The sequence below is a fragment of the Euleptes europaea genome, chromosome 14 (assembly GCF_029931775.1).
Source record: "Euleptes europaea isolate rEulEur1 chromosome 14, rEulEur1.hap1, whole genome shotgun sequence".
Taxonomy (NCBI): Eukaryota; Metazoa; Chordata; class Lepidosauria; order Squamata; family Sphaerodactylidae; genus Euleptes; species Euleptes europaea.
In genome coordinates this window covers 51,284,214-51,294,712 of record NC_079325.1, presented here as the reverse complement: position 1 = coordinate 51,294,712, position 10,499 = coordinate 51,284,214, and positions in this window count along the sequence as shown.

Sequence of the window (10,499 nt, the reverse complement as noted above, 5' to 3'; positions counted from 1 at the left end):
ATAGTGATCTAAGGGGTCAGACAGATGACTCTCCCTAGGGAGGGGATTCCATAATGTTGGTGCCTGCTTGTACCTGATGGTTAGGGTCACCAACTGGCCTGGAGGAAACTCTCCTGTCCCTTTAACAGATGCTTAACTTGTGGAGATGAGCAGTTGAAGCTTTTCAGGGCATGGAGAGCAATGACATAACCTGGTAAACAAAATCCCATTAAGCCTTTGCTAATGCTGAGTAGGGTTGCCAGAGATGAGCCTGCCCAAGATGAGCTCCAGTGCTTGGTGAGTGAGCTGGTAGGGAGAAACTCGATAGGGTTGCCAGTTCTAGGTTGGGAAATACCTGGAGGTTTTTGGGGTGGAGCCTGAGGAGTGCGGGGTTAGGGAAGGGGAGGGACTTCAATGCCGTAGAGTCCAACTGCCAAAGCGCCCATTTTTTCCAGCTGAACTGATCACTATCGGCTGGAAATCAGTTGTAATACTGGAGATTTCCAGCTAATACCTGGTTGCTGGCCACCCTCTTACTAATGGACAGGAATTTTTTCTCCTGACCAGTTGGCAACCCTACTGATGGTTCAGAACCCTGATGGACATGGCTGCAAAGCTGGTCTCACAAAGTTTTCTGAAGCCAAATGAACTACAGGCAACACACACACCCTCCTCACCCTGAAATTTCAGTCGTTTTCCTGGAGACTTTGAGAAGGGGGAGGCGGTGCATCCCTTGAAACATTTATTTTTCATTTTGTTAAATTTATAGCCTGCCCTCATTCCCAGCCAGGCCGGGCTCTGGGGCAAAACATGAGGGCTAATCAACCACTAGGGTTGCCAGCTCCTGGAGGTTGTAATCAAACAAACGGCTTACAAGTGCTTACAGGAGCATGGAATTCAAAATATGGCACCAAATAAATGTTTCCAATATAGGAAAGAGACAAAGCAATACTTGCAATTAGAAGAATATAATGAGAATATTGAAAACAGGTACACTTCTAAAGCAACAAATATACAACAATGGGTGAAGTCCCAAAACAAACACAGTTGTGAAAATATGCCGGCGTAAACGCTCAGTTCATATCAGTTCGTTGTCTATAATGTTCATAAATATATCACATAGCAACGGAAACCAGACGTAAAGCAATGGAGATCCGGTAAGCTTCCATTTCGTGTAGACTTTCTCAAGCCTTCAATCTTTCCGTGCAAAATTCATTCAAAATTTAAAGGAATGTACCTTTCCTGTATCTTGGGACAGCAAAAGTAAGACCTCAAAAAAAAAAAAAATGAGGGCTAATCAACCACTAGGGTTGCCAGCTCCTGGAGTTTGGCAACCCTACAAATCACACTGGCTCACATCTCAACACCTGGCAAGAGTTGGGCTCCGAGCGGAAAGTCAACCCAGCCAGAAAATGATTGCAGCAGCCACGACTGCCCTCTTGTGTTCAGTGTGGCATCTGCAGGCAGCTCCTGATCAGTGCCGCCGGTAACTCTAAAATCCTATGTAAACTGTGAGGGATGCATGCTGACCTGACATCTTTTTCATTTGATGGGATTGATGCCTGGTGACCTTTTGGCTTCAATACTCCCCACCATCTGAAAAACACGGTGACTTCTGGGTTATTTCCCCTCTCTGTTTTCTGGCACCAAGAAGACTGACTGTTCGTTAGGGCTGCCAAGACCGTCTTGGAGATCAGCTGGAGATCACTTGTAATAGCAGGAAATCTCCAGCTAGTACCTGGAGGTTGGCAACCCTAGTGATTATCATATGAGGTCTCAGCACATGGATGCATTTGGATTCTTCGCAGGGTTGCCAGGTCCCTCTGCCACCAGCAGGAGGTTTTAGGGGCGGAGCCTAGGAGGGCAGGATTTGGGAGAGGAAGGACTTCTATGCCATAGAGTCCAATTGCCAAAGCGGCCATTTTCTCCAGGTGAACTGATCTCAATCAGCTGATGATCAGTTGTAATAGCAGAGATCTCCAGCTAGTGCCTGGAGGTTGGCAACCCTACTATTCATTCTTGGCAAAACTCGAGGCTTAAAGGGCCCGGTTGTCACAAGATGCCACCAAAAAAATGAGATCAGCTTCTTCAGCGAAGACTGTGTATGATACAGGGTGGATTTGGGGTGAGAGGAGAACCTGGACTTGAAGGGAAAGAGACTTGGGTTGGCACTCAGAACTATATTTGGATTCACGTTCTTGTAAATAAACAATTTAAACCCAAACGCTTTTACTGTCAGAACACACATTCAGAATGGACTGGGACTCCTCCTCCTTGTGAGGTTTAAGCAGAATCAGCCAAGGTAGCGGGGCTTCCTTAGCCTCAGTCTTTTACTTCAACTGGTTTGCCCCTCCTCAGAAGGGTGACGTGAGACAGCCCATCCATTTTTCCATTCTGTACTCAAGGTCATTAGAGCGTTGCTCGATCTCCCACAATTACAACTGATCTCCAGCCGATAGAGATCAGTTCCCCTGGAGAAAATGGCTGCTTTGGCAATTGGGCTCTATGGCATTGGAGTCCCTCCCCTCTCCAAACCCCACCCTCCTCAGGCTCTGCCCCAAAAATCTCCAGGTATTTCCCAACCTAGAACTGGCAACCCTATCGAGTTTCTCCCTACCAGCTCACTCGCCAAGCACTAGAGCTCATCTTGGGCAGGCGTGTCATACTCATACATCCTCTGTTTGGACACATGAACACATGAAGCTGCCTTCTACTGAATCAGACCCCTGGTCCATCAAAGTCGGTATCATCTACACAGACTGGCAGCGGCTCTCCAGGGTCTCAGGCAGAGGTCTTTCACAGCACCTACTTCCCTAGTCCCTTTAACTGGAGATGCTGGGGATTGAACCTGGGACCTTCTGCACACCAAGCAGATGCTCTCCCACTGAGCCACGGCCCCTCCTCCCTCTCAGCCAGTACTTATGTCTCTGGGCTTGTAAACCTCTCCATGTGGCTATGCAGAGAGCAAACCCCCCCTTTTTATTGGAACGCAACACCAAACAGCATTTCCCCCCAAAAGCAAACAGCCAACCTTGGCTTCTCTCCTTGGGGCCTGGGGCATCCTCCTTGTGGCTGAAGTGGGCGCTCATTCAGAAGGGTTGTAGGAAGACACTTTGGCTTGGAACCGCCCTGTCTTTTGTGACGGACTCTGCCCCATGGCAGTCATTTCATGATGGCACTCACTGTCTTCTCTCAAAAGTCAGGTTGGGGATCCCTGTCTAACCACTATATCATACCAGCCCAAAAGCCTGTACATAAGCTGCTGATTTTTAAAAACTCTTCTGTTTCACAAAAAAACCCATAGCAAAATTTTAGCTCCCTGTATGCCAACCTTTGCCACCCTAAAGTAATAGTTCTGGTTTTCACTGGAGGAGTGAACGGTAATGAAGAGGTAGGAAAGGAGGTCTCTACGAAGAATGCCAATGCAAAGAGTCACAGATGACCGGCTCGCCTGTAGCTCAGTTTTCTAGCAGCAGCTACAAATTCATGCAGAGTTTTTGGTCACGAGAATGTCCAAAACCAAACGTCAAGGCAGACACATTCATGCACAACTTGCGGCCCACAGGATGAGACACATTTTTTTTTGGTCCTTCCCTAGAGATGAAAGCTAAAATCCCCTTGCAAATGTCAGCAATGCACTATGAACCCATAAGAGGACTTCGATTGTGGCACGGCTGACACCAAACGTTTCCGGATCCGGGTGGGCTAGCCACAAGGACATTTTGTCGGCCAGTTTCCCAATGGCAGAAAGCAAAGTCCGCGGAAAGGGAGAAGCGAGGAATTGGTGTGCAGGCGTGCGGGAAGGGAATCGGCAGTTAGATATGAGTTGACTTATAGAAATGATGGGGGGGCTCAGAAGGGGTATGGGGCAAGTCTTCCCACCCCCTCCCTCCTCCCCCTGTACTCACCTTACTGATGAGATGATTTTGAAGCATACTTTCACGCACCACCCCCAGTCGCTCATTCTCGTTGCCTGGGTAAATCTCCGCCAGGGTCATCGGCCGCCGTGGCGGGGGACAGATCTGGCTGACACTGCGCCGCCGAGGCAAGGGCTCCTTGGCAAGGGTCTTCTGGGTGGTGGCAGCTGCGGCCATGGCAGTTGGGGAGGGGGCCGGAGGGCACACTCCGCAGTGCCAGCTGCCTCGGCCTGCAGGGATGGTGGCAGGTTGCTCAACTCCCTTCGGCTGTGCCGCTTGGGGGAGATGGAGGCGGCCGAGAAAGCCAGGGAAGGAGAGGAGGGCTTCCTCCACTTCGAGCCTCCCTCCGCACTGGAAGAGCAAAAAAATAATAATTCGCCAGCCTTCACAATGGGGTGGGTAGTTGGCCGTCTGGCCTGGAAAGAGCTTCCCTTGCAGGAAAGAATCTCCCCTTTCAGGGAATGGTGAGGCTGGTTCTCATGGCAACGCAGGACGCTAACAGTCTTTGCAGAGCAACATTGGACACCAGGAAAGGGAAGGAACCGGTTTCGGGTCTAAGACAGCTGCAGGGCATCAGGTTGCCAACCAACAGGGGTGGGGAGAGAGAGAGAGAGACCGGTCAGACTGCTTTGCTTGGGAGCCGATTGCCTGAAGAGCAAGAGGGCAGCCCCCCCCCCCCCGCCCATGCAATGCACCTTAAGTGAATAAAGAATCAACCCGGTGCTAGGCTCCACCAATAAGCCTTCTTAGAGAGCCAGCGTGGTGTAGTGGTTAAGAGCGGTGGTTTGGAGCAGTGGACTCTAATCCGGAGAACCAGGTTTGATTCCCCACTCCTCCCCATGAAGAAGAGTTGGTTTTTATATGCCGACTTTCTCTGCCACTTAAGGAAGAATCAAACCGGCTTACAATGACCTTCCCTCCCCCCCCCCCATCAGACACCCTGTGAGGTAGGTGGGGCTGAGAGAGTGTGACTAGCCCAAGGTCACTCAGCTGGCTTCATGGGTAGGAGTGGGGAAACCAACCCAGTTCACCAGCTTAGAGTCTGCTGCTCATGTGGAGGAGTGGGGAATCAAACCCGGTTCTCCAGATCAGAGTCCACCTCTTAACCACTACACCACGCTGGCTCAGTGGACGCTAATCTGGTGAACCAGGTTGGTTTCTTCACTCCTACACATGAAATCAGCTGGGTGACCTTGGGCTAGCCACACTCCCTCAGAGCTCTCTCAGCCCCACCTACCTCACAGGGTGTCTTTTGTGGGGAGGGGAGGATGATTGTAAGCCAGGTTAATTCTTCCTTAAGTGGTAGAGCAAGTCGGCAAATAAACCCAACTCATCATCTTCTTCTTCCCTTTCTCCCCCCCCATATTTACATTGCGTTTAAAAATGTTTTGTATATATTTTAAAAGACAGACAGCGTGGTGCAGCGGTTAAAGGTGTCAGACTAGGACCTGGGAAACCCAGGTTCGAATCCCCACTCACGCCATGGAAGCTTGCTGGGTGACCTTGGGCCAGTCACACACTCTCAGCCCTGACCCCGGCAAGTGTTTGGATGGGAGACCTCCAAGGAATACCAGGGTTATGACGTGGAGCCAGGCAATGGCAAACCATCTCTTGCCTGGAAAACTTCCACAGGGGTTACCATACGTCAGCAAAAATGGTATTTTAAAGCTTTTTAACTGTTGCAATTATGCGAGTTTCGGGGGGCGTTGATTTCAATGGCTTTAAAATGTGATTATATTGTGCAGGTTTTTAAAGCTTTAGCCATCTTGGTAAGGGCAGAAAGGCAGGATACCAATCTTGTAAAGCAATGAGTTAATTAAATAAATTTCCCCACCATGCCTGGGCGCTGCGAGCTTAGACAGGAAGGTCAACTATCCATCCCCACTGAATACAACAGTCCAAGTTCTGGCCTTCTGCACAAACCTGCCTCCTCATGGAGATCGTGGACAGCAGCTCTTCCCTCAATCCACGTCAGGATCCAGGTCGCTGGTCAGCCGTCCCTTCCCTCATCCGCAGTTTGTAGTTTTTAAAAGGAACGCAGGATGGTGTGGGGCTGGCTTCATGAGACCGCTGCCCACGAGGGGCTCTTCCCACATGTCCTTAAAGCATGTCCCTTTTGTACTGGACATCCAGCCCGAAGAAAAGTGCTGGGGAGCTCTGAAGCCCGCTCACTGGGTTATCAGGCTTGGTCCTGCTGCAAAGGTATGGGGGTACAGCTCCCTACTATCTTGGGTGAATTGCGGAGGGAGACTGAAAGTTGACATCCAAGACAAGGATTCTTCATTTGGACAAAGGTTATCTTCAAGTGGGAGTTTGCTAAGAGGAGCCGCCTACCCTCCAGTCACCAGATAACCATTACCCAATTTGTTATTTCCAAAGAAAACGTGTACGCCCAATATGCATTCTATTTCTGCCAACTGAGAGCATGCATCCGAACAAGTGGGCTTTAGAGCGGCGGACTCTAATCTGGAGAACCGGGAAGGTAAGCAGCTTTGAGTCTCCTTTAAGAGAAAATAGGAGTATAAAAACCAACTCTTCTCCCCAAAGAAACATCGCACATGTATCTGTGGATCTTTATTACCGGAGGACATTTTTCATTCTGTGCTATCATGTCCGTTGTATAGTGAGCCTAGAGCCAAATTCTTGGATGGAATTTTGAAGGGAGTAAATTTTTGTTCTGAAATTGATAAATTGTTGTTTTTTACTCTCTGATTCTGACTCGCATGTCACCTTCAGAATGTCTCAATTCGCTATAGCGGCCAGGAAGATTGGAGCTCTTGAAGCTATTAAGAAAATTTTTGTATAGGGAAGCAAATGAGTGCGATCATTGTTTTAATAGATTTTGTATGAAAATTTTTTATCCAGGCAATGTATATTGATGCAATTTTATCCCCAAAATAAGGATATTTTGTAATGGCCTATGGCTAAACAAATAAATGAATTCTCTCTCTTTATAATTCTTCTTCACAAAAGCTTCTGCCAGCAGAAGCTTTAAGGTGCCACAAGATTCCTGTTTGGGCTGCAACAGACCTCCCGACAGGAATTCATAAGTGTGCCAAAAACCCTGTGAGGCAAATGACCCACTCAAACGCAGCTGCTGTCCACTCTGGAAAGCTCAGAGAAAGAAAGCAACGGCCACCCGTGCAGGCCTTTGGGGAGCAGCCTTCCAAAGCTGAAGGCGGGTAGGAGTTTTGGGGCTCTCTGGCAGCACAGCCCTTTTGTACCAAGTGTGTGCAAGAAGAAGGGCGCCCTAACAGATCCAGGGATCCAAAAGCTGTGCTCAAGGCAGCCCGCGCAGATGGCCACAACTCCACCTTCCCCACAAGCAAGCAAGGAGAGTAGCACGCAAGGAGAGTCTATGGCCAGAGAGGGTAGGCATCTCACAGGGGTTTTGTGGAGGATACAACCCTGGGATGTGAGGCAAAAGAGGAACCGGTAGAAGACCAGCAAGTACAAAACGGCCAAGGACTTCACAACTTCATTGGTCAGGTTTTTTGTTTATTTTAAAATCCAACAGGCTATATATCTGCAGTAAAAAAAATCCTGCATTTCCCCCCCTTTTTTCTCTTAAGTTTTTTTATTCATACAGAAATATCATTTTTCATACAGAAAGATCATACATGCTGGGGGAAGCCAACACACTTTAACCTGAGGATAAGGAGTCCAGGTGACAACGCAACAAATCGTATACTGAGCCATCGATCCCCAGGGCAATGATTCTGAACCTTGTTCAATTCCTGACTCACTGAACTGGTTTAATTAAAAATAGGGGAAATCAGAGCACTTCTATACTTGACTGGCCCTGTTTGGTTCTAGAAGCAGTTCGCTTCTGAATCCTGTGCCAGAAAGGAATGCTGGTTTGTGCAGAACTCCAACCTTCCACAGCCCAGGTGGGAAGTAAGGCCCGATCAGGCCCAAACTCGTGTTTGTGCCCAAGACTTCCAGACGGAGAGCGGATTTTTGGAGGGCAGGCAGGCTCAGTAATCTCCTCTCTCACACTGAGACCAACCAGGGCTTGATCAAGTCCGTTCATCCAAAAAGGTTGCACAAGTTAGGAATGTCTCAAGAAAGGGCAGGAAGAGATCCTCGGGCGCCCCTAAAATCACAGGCATTCAGAGCCAATAGGAGAGCAAATTTAAAATTTCGTTTTTCCTAAAAATAAGCTTTACAGTCCAATCCTTGGCCTGTCTGCTTGGAAACAAGCCCCACTGCTCTCAGTACACCCCCCAATTAACAGAGATCTGCAGCCTTAGTTCGACGGCAGCAACCCTCCCCTGCTCCGTGTTCAAGCAGAAAAAGATGCCACGCATGGACACACATTAAGATGCAGCTGGTTGCTGGGGGGAAGGCAGACCAGGCCGACCTGCGTGTCTGGAATCTGCTCTGCCAATCTGCAGAAAGTTCCTTCATCAGCTAGCAGCAGTAGGATCCTGCCCAGGTGTCTGCTCGTAAAAGGATCTCTCTCCAGCAAAGCTGGATCCTACAGAGTTTTGCACTGGAAGGACTCTTCTGTAATCATAACTTCCTTATCATCTACAGCAAAGGACTGCTGGATCAGGTGCCAATGCCTAGGTAGCCCTGCCCACTTTCTCCTGAAAAGGTGGGGGGAAGAGCAGGCAGTGGCCAGACCCACCATGCTGGGCTCCACCCCCTCCTTCTGGCTTTGGTAGGGAGGCCTGGGATGCAGCGACTCGCCCAGCTTCCTTTTCCTGCCCCTCCCCTGCAAAAGAGGGAGGAAGAGCAGGTGGCAGCCCGTTGCACTGTGCACCCCCCCCCCCCAGCTTTGGGACTTGGAGAGTGCTTAGGTGGGCTTTGTGTGTGCCCGTGCACACACCGCTAGTGGCCAGCCTGTGGTGCCAAATTGCCCTGTCAGCCCTGAATGTTGCCAGTGCCCCCTTTGTACAAATACGGGAAGTACTGATCACAAACAGGGTTGCATAACTGTAGAGGGAGTCTACAAGCAGAGGATCGAGACGGTGGCTGTTGGACTGGGGGGGGGGCTGCCCTCCCCTTCTATACCGCCTACCTGAGGCTGCTTTGAAATATTTAGTCAGGAATCCAATTATAAACACCATAAAAATAAAGCTCTATTTACTCTTTCTCTGTTGCAACATTAGTTTTGCCCCTTCTTGCTTCCGGTCAGGAGCTCTCCGCGCAATCCGCGCCACTTCCAGCGTTCAGCTCCTCCTCAGAGTCTTCAGAGTCTTCAATCAGCTCATCACTGCTCTCCCGAAAGATGTCCTGGAACCGAAACACCTTCCTCTGCTCCTTAACTGGAGCGGGCTGCGCTTTGGCTACCTTTTTTGCCTCTTTCCGTTTCAGCTTCGCTTTTAGTTTCGGAAGAGTCACTTCGTAAAGGTGATCGATAATTTCTTGGGGGGGGAACAAGAGCAAAAGAAAAAACTTCAGTGAGGCTGCGTGCTCATGGGAAGGGAGGGCAGCGCAAGCACCCCGGAGCTTTGCAAGAGGTTTACAGCTTGGCTAAATGCAAAACATTTCATTTTCTTCTAAGAAAAGATGACAGGACACACGTGAATGGGAGACTGTGCCTTTAAGAGTATCTCTCTTTTTGGAATGAGGCAGAGTTCAAGAGGATTGGCCATCAAAAGGCTTGGGTAAGGAGAGAGATGGCCCTGACCTGGATGGACCAGGCTAGCCTGATCTCGTCAGATCTGGCCCAGGCTAGCCCGATCTCGTCAAATCTCAGAAGCTAAGCAGGGTCAGCCCTGGTTAGTATTTGGATGGGAGACCACCAAGGAATACCAGAGTTGCTGTGCAGAGGAAGGCACTGGCAAACCACCTCTGTTAGTCTCTTGCCATGAAAACCCCAAAAAGGGGTAGCCATAAGTCGGCTGCGACTTGACGGCACTTTACACACACACAAGGAGAGAGATGAGTGCTAGCATGGTGTAGTGGTTAAGAGCAGTGGACTCTAATCCGGAGAACCGGGTTTAGTTCCCCACTCCTCCAGATGAAGCCTCCTGGGTGACCTTGGGCCAGTCAGTTCTCTCCCAACTCTCTCAGGCAATGGCAAACCACCTCTGAATGTCTCTCTTGGCTTGAAAACCCTACGGGGTCGCCATAAATCAGCTGCGACTTGATGGCACACAGGCAGAGAAACAACTTCTGCAACTGGCTCGTGATAATAGTTTCAGAAGGTAGCCATGTTAGTCTGCGGTAGAACAGCTGGATTCAAGTCCATAAGCACCTTAGGGGCCAACAAGATTTTCGGGGTATAAGCTTTCAAAGTCAAAGCTCCCTTCATCAGATACAAGTTGGAATGGAGATATAAGGACTCAGGGACGCTTCCAACTTGTATCTGATTGACTCTCAAAAGCTCACAGCCCGAAAACTTTTATTTATTTATTAAGAGAAAATGAGAATATAACGATAAAAGAAAATGGAAAAATAACATTACTAAAATACTCATAATACAAATTCTTGAAAATAAACTAAAACCGTGTTGCTGATATAACTAAAGTTTCCATAACGGTGAACCAAGCAATACTCTATTTATCTAAAATCCACATGATTATTACAGCACTCCCTCTCTGCGATTTACATGTTGGAGTGTTTTTTCCATCCTTGAAATGGTTAAATTCC